Source organism: Bicyclus anynana, chromosome 10, assembly GCF_947172395.1.
Source record: "Bicyclus anynana chromosome 10, ilBicAnyn1.1, whole genome shotgun sequence".
NCBI lineage: Eukaryota > Metazoa > Arthropoda > Insecta > Lepidoptera > Nymphalidae > Bicyclus > Bicyclus anynana.
Genome location: NC_069092.1, coordinates 12,660,308 through 12,673,301, shown reverse-complemented (window position 1 = coordinate 12,673,301; position 12,994 = coordinate 12,660,308). Strand labels below are relative to the sequence as shown.

Sequence of the window (12,994 nt, the reverse complement as noted above, 5' to 3'; positions counted from 1 at the left end):
ATGGAACAGGTCAGCTTCCATTTCAGTAACATTTCGTTACGTTTCGAGTAATCCACTAGTTATCTCGGGTTTGCGAGCGAAATTCCTACTCAGTGGATATGTAGACCGTGATGTACGCACTTTAAAGTATTACAATATTCACGGTCTGTTTCTTGTTGGAAATATCGCTGTATTTGCTAGAAGATTATTTTAATTATTATCAGCATATTAATGGATCTCATTCATTGCTTCAGTAATTTTATATGAATTGGTTTGGTTATCCGATAATACTGTATGTTTTATTACTTAAGAGCATTGTTGTTGTTGGGTTGATTTTATTGCTTATTAGATATATTTTTGTTTTAGTACTACATGATTCACGGTCTAGTTCTTGTTGGATATATTGCAGTATTTCATGGATTATATTTGTTATAACCAGGAAGTAGTAGGAATGGAAATAGGTCTGATTTATTTGTTGGTTAAACAAGTATTGGTTGGATTGGCCTGAGTTGTAAGATATAAATCGTATAGTTTATATCACTTGTGAGTGTTATAGATGTTTAGTTATTTTTTTCAAGCAATCGATAGATAGTATGTAGTAGTCATGGATTTTAGTCTAGTTCAGAGCAAAGAAAAAAATGTTAATTTTAAATCGTGCCTCACATTACAATGCCTAAGCAGTGACCACTATTGTAGTGTCTGATGCCTCGACAACATGTTTGGTTCAACCTCCAAAAAGGTACTAGCTCAACAAATCAGAATAGGAATTTATATTTTCTTATTTTGTCTGGTCTTCTGGTAGTTTGCTGCCGCGGTTAGTGAGTCAGTAGTAAAGATTAAATAAATATATGGTAGATACGATAATAAATTATAATACAGTAGATAGTTATACCCTTCTAAAAAGTGTGATATTATGTAAGGATTTTTTCACACTAGCGATTTACAAGCTAGTTCAAAACGAAGCAAAAATATTTTGTTTTATGTTTGCAAAACTCACGATGCTTGATGGATTCTTTTAATTTTCCTAAACGTAGCTGTTACCTTTACTTCGAGGACGCAGAAAACAATTAAGAAAGCAGGTAGAATATGCTGCTAGTTGAGAGAAAAGTATAACTAGCAGTCAAATTGCAGTTAGGACGCGAAAAGATCGAAAAATTGTAATAAATATTTTAATAAAAACCTGCCCCTGTAATTTCAAAACGAAGCCATCGTTAGTTGAGATATAGATGTTTGAGGTCACAATTATGTAATCGTGTGTGTATATAGTATACAAATTATGTACAACTCGTTTGCTAAGCTATCGCCTCGCTTTAAATCGCTCGCAAATACTCTAGTGGGATATGGCCTTTAGACTGCATCGTCACTAATTAACACTGCAGGTTCATCACAGCCAAGCGCTAAGATGTCGTATTATAAAAATGCGCATAAGAAGTTATACTTTGGCGTGTGTATAACATTGTCAAGCCAAGTTCAACATGTAGAATAAGATAGTGTGAAACTGTGAACAAAAGTTAGCAGTGCTAGTTATACTTGCAGTTGCAACTTGAGTAGGAGTTCCGTGAAGGCCATTGTCATAAATTTGCCACTTGTACAATGTACCTACTCTGCATAATGCACCTGAGCTTATTTAGCTTCATACCCTTGTTTAAGGCTTAAACCGGGACACGGGTACGTCTTAAGAAAACCAGGACAAACTGTTTGCTTTAAACTATCTTCAGACGTAGCAACAAATTGGGTAGTTAATATTTTTAATTTTTTACTTTCATTAGTCTGCTTTTGTTTATAACAATTATTTTTATAACGTTAATTATCGTTTTTTTCACCTGTCGGTCACTTCATTGGTATTTAGGGTGACTATTCAAGTGCACTAAAATGGTTGTCAGTAAGTAAAAGCTGAAATACTAGAAGTAGGGAAGAGGAGAAGATAGAGAGGAGTGTCCATATCAAAGGATAGTGTATACTGATAGGAACGCAAAAAGCTCGAATCATGATCTTGAGCCTATACGGCGACTATAATTTAAGTAACTAAGAGCATAATTTAAGTTACAAAGAGCATTATTAGTTTTAGTTTTCTAATACTAAAGCGATTTTTCTTTTATTTTCTACAAGTTAACTTGTAGTCAAGGGACTACAAGCTCAACTGATGGTAAGTGATGATGCAATCTAATATGGAAGCGGGCTAACTTGTTAGGAGTATCATTAATATCCTTTCGGTTTCTACACAAAATCGTGCCGGAACGCTAAAGTAGCGAATTAAATAAGCAACACCTTAAAGTATGACAATTTGTGTAGGATTTATCGTGTCAATAAAAAAAAAAACATACATACAGCCGAACATAGAACCTCCTCCTTTTTGGAAGTCGGTTAATGATAACATGCGCTAGATGATAAATAGTAGAGTGTTGCATATGTGAGACCTAGTTCCAACACTACCTTATAAGATAGAAACAACAAGTCGGTAGCCAATTTAAAGAGCGCTGAAGTTGAAGCGTCTGTGTGTTGCTTTACATCTTTGTAGCGTAAAATTTTAATAAAGAATTTTAGTATCTGAATACAGATGAGCTTTAAATTAAAGTTTCATTCAACAGGGAATGACATTGTGTATCGGGTGACGCTGATAGCTGTTTTCATCAGCTTCCCTTGTGCGTTATTTACTTTGTAACTAAGGTAAAGTATATATTTTAAGATATAGTGTTTTAACAGCTTCTTTGTGATGCATTGAGTTTTAGTATAGTTCTGTCAACGAATATTTATGTCTATTCGTATCTATACTCTATTCACTGATAGGTATATATTGTTGCCAATAGACCTGATATAGTGCTCTTCGATCGTCCAGTGTGCCGTGCCATAATTGTTGATATTACTTACTGTTCCACATGAAGATAATCTGGTTAAAGCTGAAAGGGAAAAAGTATCAAAATACTTGGACCTTGCTTACGAGATTACCCCCATGTGTTGAGTCAACTATTATTGTTGACTCAAGCAAAAAGCTTCGATCAAGGGTCGGATATAGAAGGCACTGATTCTTGAGACGATGCATATTGTGAAGAGGTTCCTCACTCTGGAAACCTGAACTCCAATATGTTTTATTATAAATTTATAATAGTGTTTTGTATTATATTTTGTTAAACATTGTTAAAAAAAAGATGACAGATAAGTAAATAAATAAGAGAAAAAAAAACCATTGTAATAAAGAGGGAGTTACACTGTTAGGTAATGTATGAGTAAGTATATATTTAAGATGATAAACCCGACTTCACGTAAACGAGGGTAATGCTTTTGTTTATTCAGTGCTTCCGCCGTCGTAAATAATATAATATACTCTGTTCGACATCATGTTTGAATTATTATTTATATATATAAATAAATTCTCCTTCAACACGCCCGACGAGTTACGATTTACGAGACGGACATCAAATTCACAATAAAATAAATTGCCCGAATCGCGTCTGTTTCGCTCCAAATGAACCAGCAAGTGCAGACTTAGAGAATGTTTCGTATCTATACTAATATTATAAAGCTGAAGAGTTTGTTTGTTTGCTTGAACGCGCTAATCTCAGGAACTACTGGTCGGATTTGAAAAATTCTTTCAGTGTTAGATAGCCTATTTATCGAGAAAGGATATAGGCTATATATTATCCTCGTATTCTTACGGGAACGGAAACCACGCAGGTGATACCGCGAGGCGTCAGCTAGTTTATTATAAGTCATACTAGTGTGATTACAGTTATTTATAGGCACGATAAAACTGTTCAGAAACAGATAGGAATGTAGGTAATAATATGTTTAGTAAACTAAATTGGGTATAGTTTAAAAGACGTGATAGCCCAGTAAGTTCGAAAATTGGCCTAACCCCTCTCATTCTGATAGGAGACTCTTGGTCAGCAGTGAGCTGAGAATAAGTAGATAACATTGGCGTGCAAAAGGATTTTAACTAGGGTAGGCATTATACAAAATAGAGCATTGTATAAAATCTAAAATTCCTTCTTAAACACAGGTTTGTAATGTTATCAGGGTAGGCAGTGCATTTTTGCATGTGTGGAGTGTACGCCACTGGTTGATAATGAGGACTGTGATTGTGAATCACATGTTATATACGTAGTTGTGTGATATTCAGTTTTAAGTACGTCACGTTTTATCTTTTCAGTTGTGTGCATTAAATATCACGTGTCTCAAACGGTGAAGGAAAACATCGTGAGGAAACCTGCATACCAGAGAATTTCTTAATTCTCTGCGTGTGTGAAGTCTGCCAATCCGCATTGGGCCAGCGTGGTGGACTATTGGCCTAACCCCTCTCATTCTGAGAGGAGACTCGAGCTCAGCAGTGAGCTGTATCATCTTGATAACTTAAAACGCGTTGCGTCGTGTCTGAGTGATTGCACGCGACCGTCGCTAGTGAGTTTTGGCCTTTATATTTCGCCATTCACAGTTAGCTCGAGGGCACGAGAATGTCATAGAGATACCAACAATTATTTAAATGTTTCGTTTTCATTCTAAAAATAATATTTTCTTTCCATTTGTCGCAGATTAAAACCCCAGCGAGTTTCCAGCTATAAAAGGGCCAATCAGGCGAGTATTTTATACTGTATTCAATTTTATTGTTTTGAATGCTATTACTTTGATTAATATTCGTAGACTTCCTACCTATATTTATACCTATGGTCAGGGATCCGTAGAAAATTTTTTACTACTGATTACTATTAAGTTAATTTTTCGTGAGTAGTTTCGTAAAAAATCATCTGGTTAGTAACAGCTTTTGATAAACTCCCCTCCTCTGAACTTGTATCAATAACGAGTATTAAGTTTTTTTCTACTATTGCTTAATTAATAGTTACACAACTTGCCGCAATGTCTTACAAATTGCGTGGTACATTATCTCGTTTCGACGCTCAGAAATTTTTATTTCCTGGTAACTCAGTTAGTTACCAGAATCAAGAATTTTCGTAAAAAGTTCATCGTCTCATCGTGATGAAGCTACTCATGAAAAATTTACTTGATAGTAATCAGTTGTAAAAAAGGTTTTACAAATCCCGGACTATATTTATGCCGCGATTGAGATCCAGGCGACCTACAACAAACATTTTTTTCTGTAAAAAAATAGCTCAATATTCCTTTGGCTCGAACCCAGGACTTGAACCTCAAATCTCGTGACCGCCACATAAAGTAAACTATTTGTTTAACAAAGCGTAACAAACAAACAAACTTACTTTAACAACTAATATGTATGTCAAGAGAACCTAAACAAGGTCCATGCTTCATTACGGCCAAATTCCGAATTCCGAATTCAAAATCGGTCTACAGTAGTTACGATAATTACAGAAGCGTTTAGTATCAATTTGTGTAGTTGGCTACAATTACCTATTTCCCGTGAGTTTCCATGCAACAGGTTTTGACGGCCTCCGTGGCGCAGTGGTATGCGCGGTGGATTTACAAGACGGAGGTCCTGGGTTCGATCCCCGGCTGGGCAGATTGAGATTTTCTTAATTTGTCCAGGTCTGGCTGGTGGGAGGCTTCGGCCGCGGCTAGTTACCACCCTACCGGCAAAGACGTACCGCCAAGCGATTTAGCGTTCCAATACGATGCCGTGTAGAAACCGAAAGGGGTGTGGATTTTCATACTCCTCCTAACAAGTTAGTCCGCTTCCATCTAAGACTGCATCATCACTTACCATCAGGTGAGATTGTAGTCAAGGTCTAACTTGTAAAAAATAAAAAAAAAAGGTTGTCAAATACTTACCTTCCAACCGATCCAGTGCCTGTAGCCATGTGGCGCGTCGATTCTTTTTCTACAAACGCTAACGCTTCGAAAATTAAAAAAAAATGTATGGGAACATCTACTATTGACAGGTCACGTGATCAAGTTGTCAATCAGATCTGTCATTCTCATACATTTTGTTACTTTTCGAAGCGTTATCGATGTGCCATGGGCTAAAGGCCAAGGTAGGTACTTATTTCCTTTCTAATTGAGTACTTACTTAGTACACATATGTTTTGGTGATGTCTACGATTCACTACATCATCTATACTAATATTACAAAGCTGAAGAGTTTGTTTGTTTGATTGAACGCGCTAATATCAGGAATTACTGGTCCGATTTGAAAAATTATTTCAGTGTTAGATAGCCCATTTATCGAGGAAGGCTATAGGCTATATAATATCCTCGTATTACTACGGATACGGAAACCACGCGAAACCGCGCGACGTCAGCTAGTTACCAATAACATTGAAAATTTTGAAATATTACACTCTTGATCATTAGTCATCAAAATTCTCTTTCTGTGCGATTTCATTTGAGACCCCACTCGAGTATATTTGCAGATTATTCTTCCGCAATTTCAACCCCCAGAACTTTTGAACGGCTCAACTGATTTTCATCAAACATATCTAAGAAAACTCGCCCACAAGTCACCTTTTATACAAAACAAACTAAATTGAAATCGCTTCATCCGTTCTTGTGCTTTGGTGCCACAGACAGACAGACGCGTCAAACTTATAAAACCGCTCTTTTTGCTTCGGGGGTTAAAAAGTGTTTTTTTTAATTACATCAAAAAGTCTAATTTATGTAGGTACATATACTACACGTAAATTTTTGACTAACGAATCAAAACTCTAGAGAAAACAAGTAACTACTGGAAGTTACTACTTTTTAGCTGGTGGGAGGCTTCGGCCGTGGCTAGTTACCACCCTACCGACAAAGACGTACCGCCAAGCGATTTAGCGTTCCGGTACGATGTCTTGTAGAAACCGAAAGGAGTGTGGATTTTCACTTGTTAGGAGGAGATCCTCCTCCTAACAAGTTAGTCCGCTACCATTTTAGAATTACATCATCACTTACCATCAGCTGAATTGTAGTCAAGGGCTAACTTGTAAAGAATAGAAAAAAAAAGGAATCCATCTTAACTGTTTACTATTAATAAAACAAATCTTTTTACGATGTACAAACGATTATAAGTTGTTACGTCGATCGTTACGGATGCGAGTGGTTTATTTCTTGGCCCATAAAAACGATCATAACGCTTATTTACAGTCCAACTATAGCTCGTATATGTTTCGTGGTAGTGTATTTTCAAAAATAGAAACACGATACGAACTTCCGCCTTATAAATTACTAGCGGACGCCCGCGACTTCGTCCGCGTGAAATTTAGTTTTTCACAAATCCCTCGGGAACCATTAATTTTTCCAGGATGAAAAGTTATTAAGGCCTGTGCGTTAATCCAGAGTAAAATCTATTTCCTTTTTAACCGACTTCCAAAAAGGAGGAGGTTCTACGTTCGGCTGTATGTATGTTTTTTAGTCAAATCGGTTCAGTAGTTGCGGCGTTAAATAGTAACAAACATCCATACAAACTTTAGCGTTTATAATATTAGTAGGACTAATTGACACCCAACCCTTCCCTTATGAATACGGGGATGAAATACTCGTAGATATTAGGACATACTTACAAATACCAATAATTAATGTCAATGAATGTTACAAATGCTTTATTTTTAATTCCCGTATTCTCACGAAACTACAGGGGTGAAATCGCAAGGGCTCTGCTAGAGTTTAATAATTAATAATAAAAATTGTACTCGTATAAGTTATGAGTTATAGAGACGTAATATGCCAGTGGATACGACATCTGTCTCCGATTTTGGAGGGAGTGGGTTTGAATCCGGTTCGGGGCATGCACCTCCAACTTTTCAGTAATGTGAATTTTAAGAAATTAAATATCACGTGTCTCAAACGGTGAAAGAAAAACATTGTGAGGAAACCTAAAATACCAGAAAATTTTCTTAATTCTGTACGTGTGTGAAGTCTACCAATCCGCATTGAGTCAGCGTAGTAGACCAAGGCCTCCCCTCTCGTACTGATAAGATACTCTTGCTCAACAGTGAGCCCAATATGTTAATGAATAAAAATGTATAAGTTATATTATTATTAGTAGAGTCTTAGCTTACGTTGTAGGCAGGCCTTGCTTTATGATGGGAGAAGCCGAAGAAGAAGAAGAAGAAGAAAAAAAGAGACAGCGATATTATCGATGCTGCCGCTATTGCTCGCACCTCATAATATTATTATAATAGCTCGTTTTTCTTTCATGCGCGGCGAAGACGGATTTCTTTCTCCTTTATTTCCATTTTTTCGTTGAAATCGCGTTGACACATGGTTGTCTCATTACTCGCAACCCTAACGACCCACGACGCATATTATAGTCCAAGAGATAGATGTGAATTTAATTTAATTTATTCTGCAAATTTGACTTTTCTTATACGCCCTTTTTTATGACATGCTCGTACCACATAATGTTCGTACCGCATGATTTATATCTTCAGAACAATCTAAAAAACCTGATAGGTGTATTACTTATTCAGTAATGTGCATCGCGATAGGGCTATCCTATAAATCAAAATTTTAGGGTTAAGAAATGAAAAGTTAAAAGCCTTGCTGTTCAGAGTCTGTTTGTTTGAAAGTTTTTTTTTATTCTTTACAAGCTCTTGACTACAATCTCACCTGATGGTAAGTGATGATGTAATCTAGGATAGAAGCGGACTAACTTGTTAGGAGGAGGATGAAAACCCACACCCCTTTCGGTTTCTACACGACATCGTACCGGAATGCTAAATCGCTTGGCGGTACGTCTTTGTCGGTAGGGTGGTAACTGCCACGGCCAAAGCCTCCCACCAGCTAGACCTGGTACAATGAAGAAAACCTCAATCGGCCCAGCTGGGGATCGAACCCAGGACCAGGTCTTGTAAATCCACCGCGCGTATCGCTGCGCCACGGAGGCTGTCATCAGTATAACAAAGGCTTACTTTATTCATTTATATAAAAGGTTATTGTAACCGTCTCCGCGTCTATCAAGGGTTGGTGTGACGTTAAGAAATCGTATCAGTGCGTGCAATCACGACACAGCGTCGCTGTAATTTCCTCTAACGAAACACATTAGGTATTATTGTATGGCGCTGCAGTGTTCTGCTGATGGCTACTGATAGCTGAAAATGTATTTGAGCTCTTATTTTGAGATGGGAGGTTATTGTGTGAGAGACATCTTTGTCGAGAGGTTTATTGTGTCTTTGACTTTGGCTGTGCGACAGATTTTCTGGGTTCCGTAGTCAACAAGGAACTTTACAAGTTTCGCCATGTCGTCTTCCCTGATTATCCATGGTTTAGCTCTGAGACTATTACTACTAAAAATCATGAGTGTATAATTAGGTGTGTACATTAAGAACGCCAATAAAGTCGTAAAATAAAATCATGAAAAATTTCCCTCACCTCTCTGAGTCGATCACGCAGAGAAACTCCAAGCATAGCGCTCGCTCGCTTTATGTTTCGTTATAGTACAATTAACTTGAGAAAACACAGTTATTTTGGAGTCACAGTCAGACACTTCAATTTAATTTATAGAGAAGATATTATGTATAGATTAAAAGACAATGTGTTGTGTTATATTTAACTACAGGTAACTTTGATAGCCAATTAAGACTGCAATAGTGAACAGCTGTAGCGCATCGTCGTGAAAATGAGATCACGCCTGGATCATAGCGCTGATTAAACGTTCCAGCTTCCAATATCAACGCATTGGAGCCGCTTAATGTAATTTATACACTATAAAGGACAGGCTGCTCCCATCCTCTTCGTACTTGGTTGTTAACGACATCGAAAAATTGGGGAAAATTTGACGCAAATATTTGGCTATATTTAATTTATTAACTTTACTTTTGACCAGTCACACAAAATATATTTCTATACTAGCCGGTCGTTTTTATAAAATGAAAGATAAAAGATGATATTTTTGAGCCACTCCGTAAAGTTAGTTGCAATGTAGCATAATTATGTCAATTGTCTTTATTCGGTATAAATCATCGAGTTAACCCTAAAGTGGTCGCGCCTAAAAGCAACAGGAGTGGTCGCACGGATTACATACTACTCGGATGTAGTCCATTTACAAAAAAATTAAGATCATAAGTTGTAACGACACTTTTTGCTATAGTTTTAACCCGTGTGGCGTGCGCGTGATTTTGTCTCTCTCTTATAGAAAGCAAGCCAGTTATTTTCGTTTCGTCTTCCTATTTCGCATTGAACAGTTTGGTATCGCAATTATTGTTGAGTGTATACAGGATTTTTGTACATAATAAATAATAACAACTTCGTTCCATCTGGATGTCTTTCTCAAGTTTTTTTTTTCTTCATAATTACGAAAATTGTAATTGCGCACTGCATACTGTTGTGCGTGCGAATTTTGTCACTTTTTGGGTGATATCTCTTGCTTATAGCGTTATAGCAGTGTATAACTTTTAACTTATATCTCTTTACTTATAACTACCATTTTTTTGTCTATTTATTATGATATTTTTCATTTTATTTTCATAAGCTAAATATAGGATACCAGTAAAACAGGAATGATGGCAGATAGCCCAGTTAGATAGACATAAAAATTGGCAGTTTTATTTCACCTATTTAGAGCTCGGCCCGGTTAGGACGTCGGGGTTTGAACTAGAAACATACTTTGCGTGTTACGGGGAACGTTCGGTAAATACTCCCATTGAAGAGTCCTATTTGTAGCACCTAAGTGGGGTTTTCTTACCCCCAAAACATTGTGGCAGATAAGTGGGTCCTTCTGACCCCCACAACAAAAGGATGTTATAAGTTTGATGAGTCAAAAACTTTACAAGGTTTTGAAATATCGTTTGGTGACTTTCACGTTATTATGTTAATAATTATTATTGATTATTAAATTGACAAGTTTAGTCAGTTGTTTAAGATGACCATTGTTCCATAAATTTTACATATATGTATATTTTAATGATTTATAATCTATTTTAGATTTAGTATAATTATAGTCTAAATTGGTATTGGTATAGTATTCTATTCTTATATTAATTACCCTTTCCCCTACAATTAGTACTCGCTACAGCAACAGGCGAGATCGAATCCGAAAATATCGACTCCTTAACCCTAGTACTATTACGGGTAAAATATACTCGTATGTAGACATACCGATAGCTACACAAACTTTTGACGGGTGATTAATTAATCGTAATGGATTTTGGTGGTGCGATACAGAAACTCGGCTTAACTTTGAACGTTTTAGGTGGAAATTGTGGCTATATCGATTGGCGAGAGCCCTGAACGAGTTCTAGCCGCGATGGGTAACCTTACTGGAAAGGCTAACAAACAAATTAACTTGGAATGTGGTAAAACTAGCGGAGGCACGTGACTTTGGCCGCTTTGATACCTTTGTCAAACTTTGATTAGGTACTATAAAAATGTAATAAGTCTTTAACTTTAGCCTAGTGGATATGACCTCTGCCTTCGATTTGTAGGGCGTAGGTTTGAATCCGCTCCGAGGCATGCACCTTCAACTTTTCAGTTATGTGCATTTTAGAAATTAAATATCACGTGTCTCAAACGGCGAAGTAAAATCATCGTGAGGAAATCTGCATACTTATCTGAGAATTTTCTTAATTCTCTACGTGTGTGAAGTCTGTCAATCAATCAATCATTGGGCCAGCGTGTTGACCCACGTGGGGTGAGATTTTATTTTCATATCAGGTTTGGTTTTTTTTTTATTCTCTACAAGTTAGCCTTTCACTACAATCTCATCTGATGGTAAGTGATGAAGCAATAAGTTTAAGATGGAAACGGGCTAACTTGTTAGGAGGATGAAAATCCACACCCCTTTCGGTTTCTACACGACATCGTACCGGAACGCTAAATCGCTTTGCGGTACGTCTTTGTCGGTAGGGTGGTAACTAGCCACGGCAGAAGTCCCCCACCAGCCAGACAATTAAGAAAACCTCAATGGGGCCAGCCAGGGACCGAACCCAGGACCTCCGTCTTGTAAATCCACCGCGCATACCACTGCGTCACGGAGGCCGTCATAGGTCGAAAATAAACGACTACTAGAAATACTCGTTTTTACCTACTAACAAAGCAATTTAGTTATAGATTTCATAAAAAACAAACACTTTTATTCGAGCACAGTTTCGCGAATAAACTAATACGAGTAATTTATTTTTAATAAATGTCTATACCGGCTAAAACCTCGCGAGCTTTGAAAACGAAATTAATATCGGAGTATGAAGACCTGTAAATTTTTGATTACGCGGGCTTAGCGTTTATTCTATACTAGCGGACGCCCGCGACTTCGTCCGCGTGGAATTCATGGATTTTCCGGGATGAAAAGTAGCCTATGTGTTAATCCAGTCGTGCGTTTTCTTTCATCGCTACACGCCTCCCGGCCCGCTCCCGTATCGGGAGTGTTACGAACGAAGTTGCCAAGTTATAGTTTAGATTTACTAGTGTAAGTTTAAACTATAGCTTGGCAATTGGTATTAGCCTCTTACTGTTTTCCTGTGCTCAAGCACTATCTAAGTATACTTATAATAAAACTGAACAAATTCCATAGAGCAGGATGAATATAGGGTATAGAGTTATCACTCACGTATAATAAACGTTATCGTAGAAGCCAGCGCACCTACTGTTTAGTTTCTGAAAAAAAAAACTTACCTAAGGATGGTAAAAAGTAGGTTACGAGCCGGTGATTTCCAATACCCCAAGATTCAATCAACAACCTCTCACAATTTATCAGATGCCGCAAATTATTTGGGTCGAAACCTCATTAGTGTAGGTTGTACTTGTAGGTCTTAACTTTAAGGCTGCCTTTCAACTGTCTTCCAAGGATGTTGAGCTCTTTGAAAAATTGTATACTGTCATTAAGCTTTATTGGACCATTTTCTATTAGATAGATATAAACGAGTATTTTGTTTTCTTTTTTTTATTCTTTAAAAGTTAGACCTTGACTACAATGGACCAATTAAGAAAACCTCAAATGGTCCAGCCGGGGATCGAACCCAGGACCTCCGTCTTATAAGTCCACTGCGCCACGAAGGCCGTCAAACGGAGTATTTTGTTTAACAAAACTCTTAGTACAGTAGGTAGGCTTTATGATTTGGGAGCATGAGGTCCTAGAGTCGCGCTTCGGACGAGTCGTGGTTTGTATCTTAGGTGAAAAGAAAACACAGTTTTTCTTGAG

At 37.2% G+C, this 12,994-nt stretch overlaps 1 protein-coding gene across 3 annotated transcripts in view; it reads left to right on the top strand.

Annotated features, from left to right (window-relative positions):
- LOC112046929 (angiotensin-converting enzyme) overlaps positions 1-12,994 on the top strand; it is a 124,754-nt gene that overhangs the window by 82,661 nt on the left and 29,099 nt on the right. For 2 of the 3 annotated variants that reach the window (XM_024083781.2, XM_024083782.2), the window contains exon 3: positions 4,506-4,548. The exons of the other annotated variant lie outside the window; for it this stretch is intronic. The gene's annotated coding sequence lies outside the window, so the exon portion shown is untranslated. The remainder of the gene's footprint in view (positions 1-4,505; positions 4,549-12,994) is intronic. 3 annotated transcript variants of the gene reach the window in all.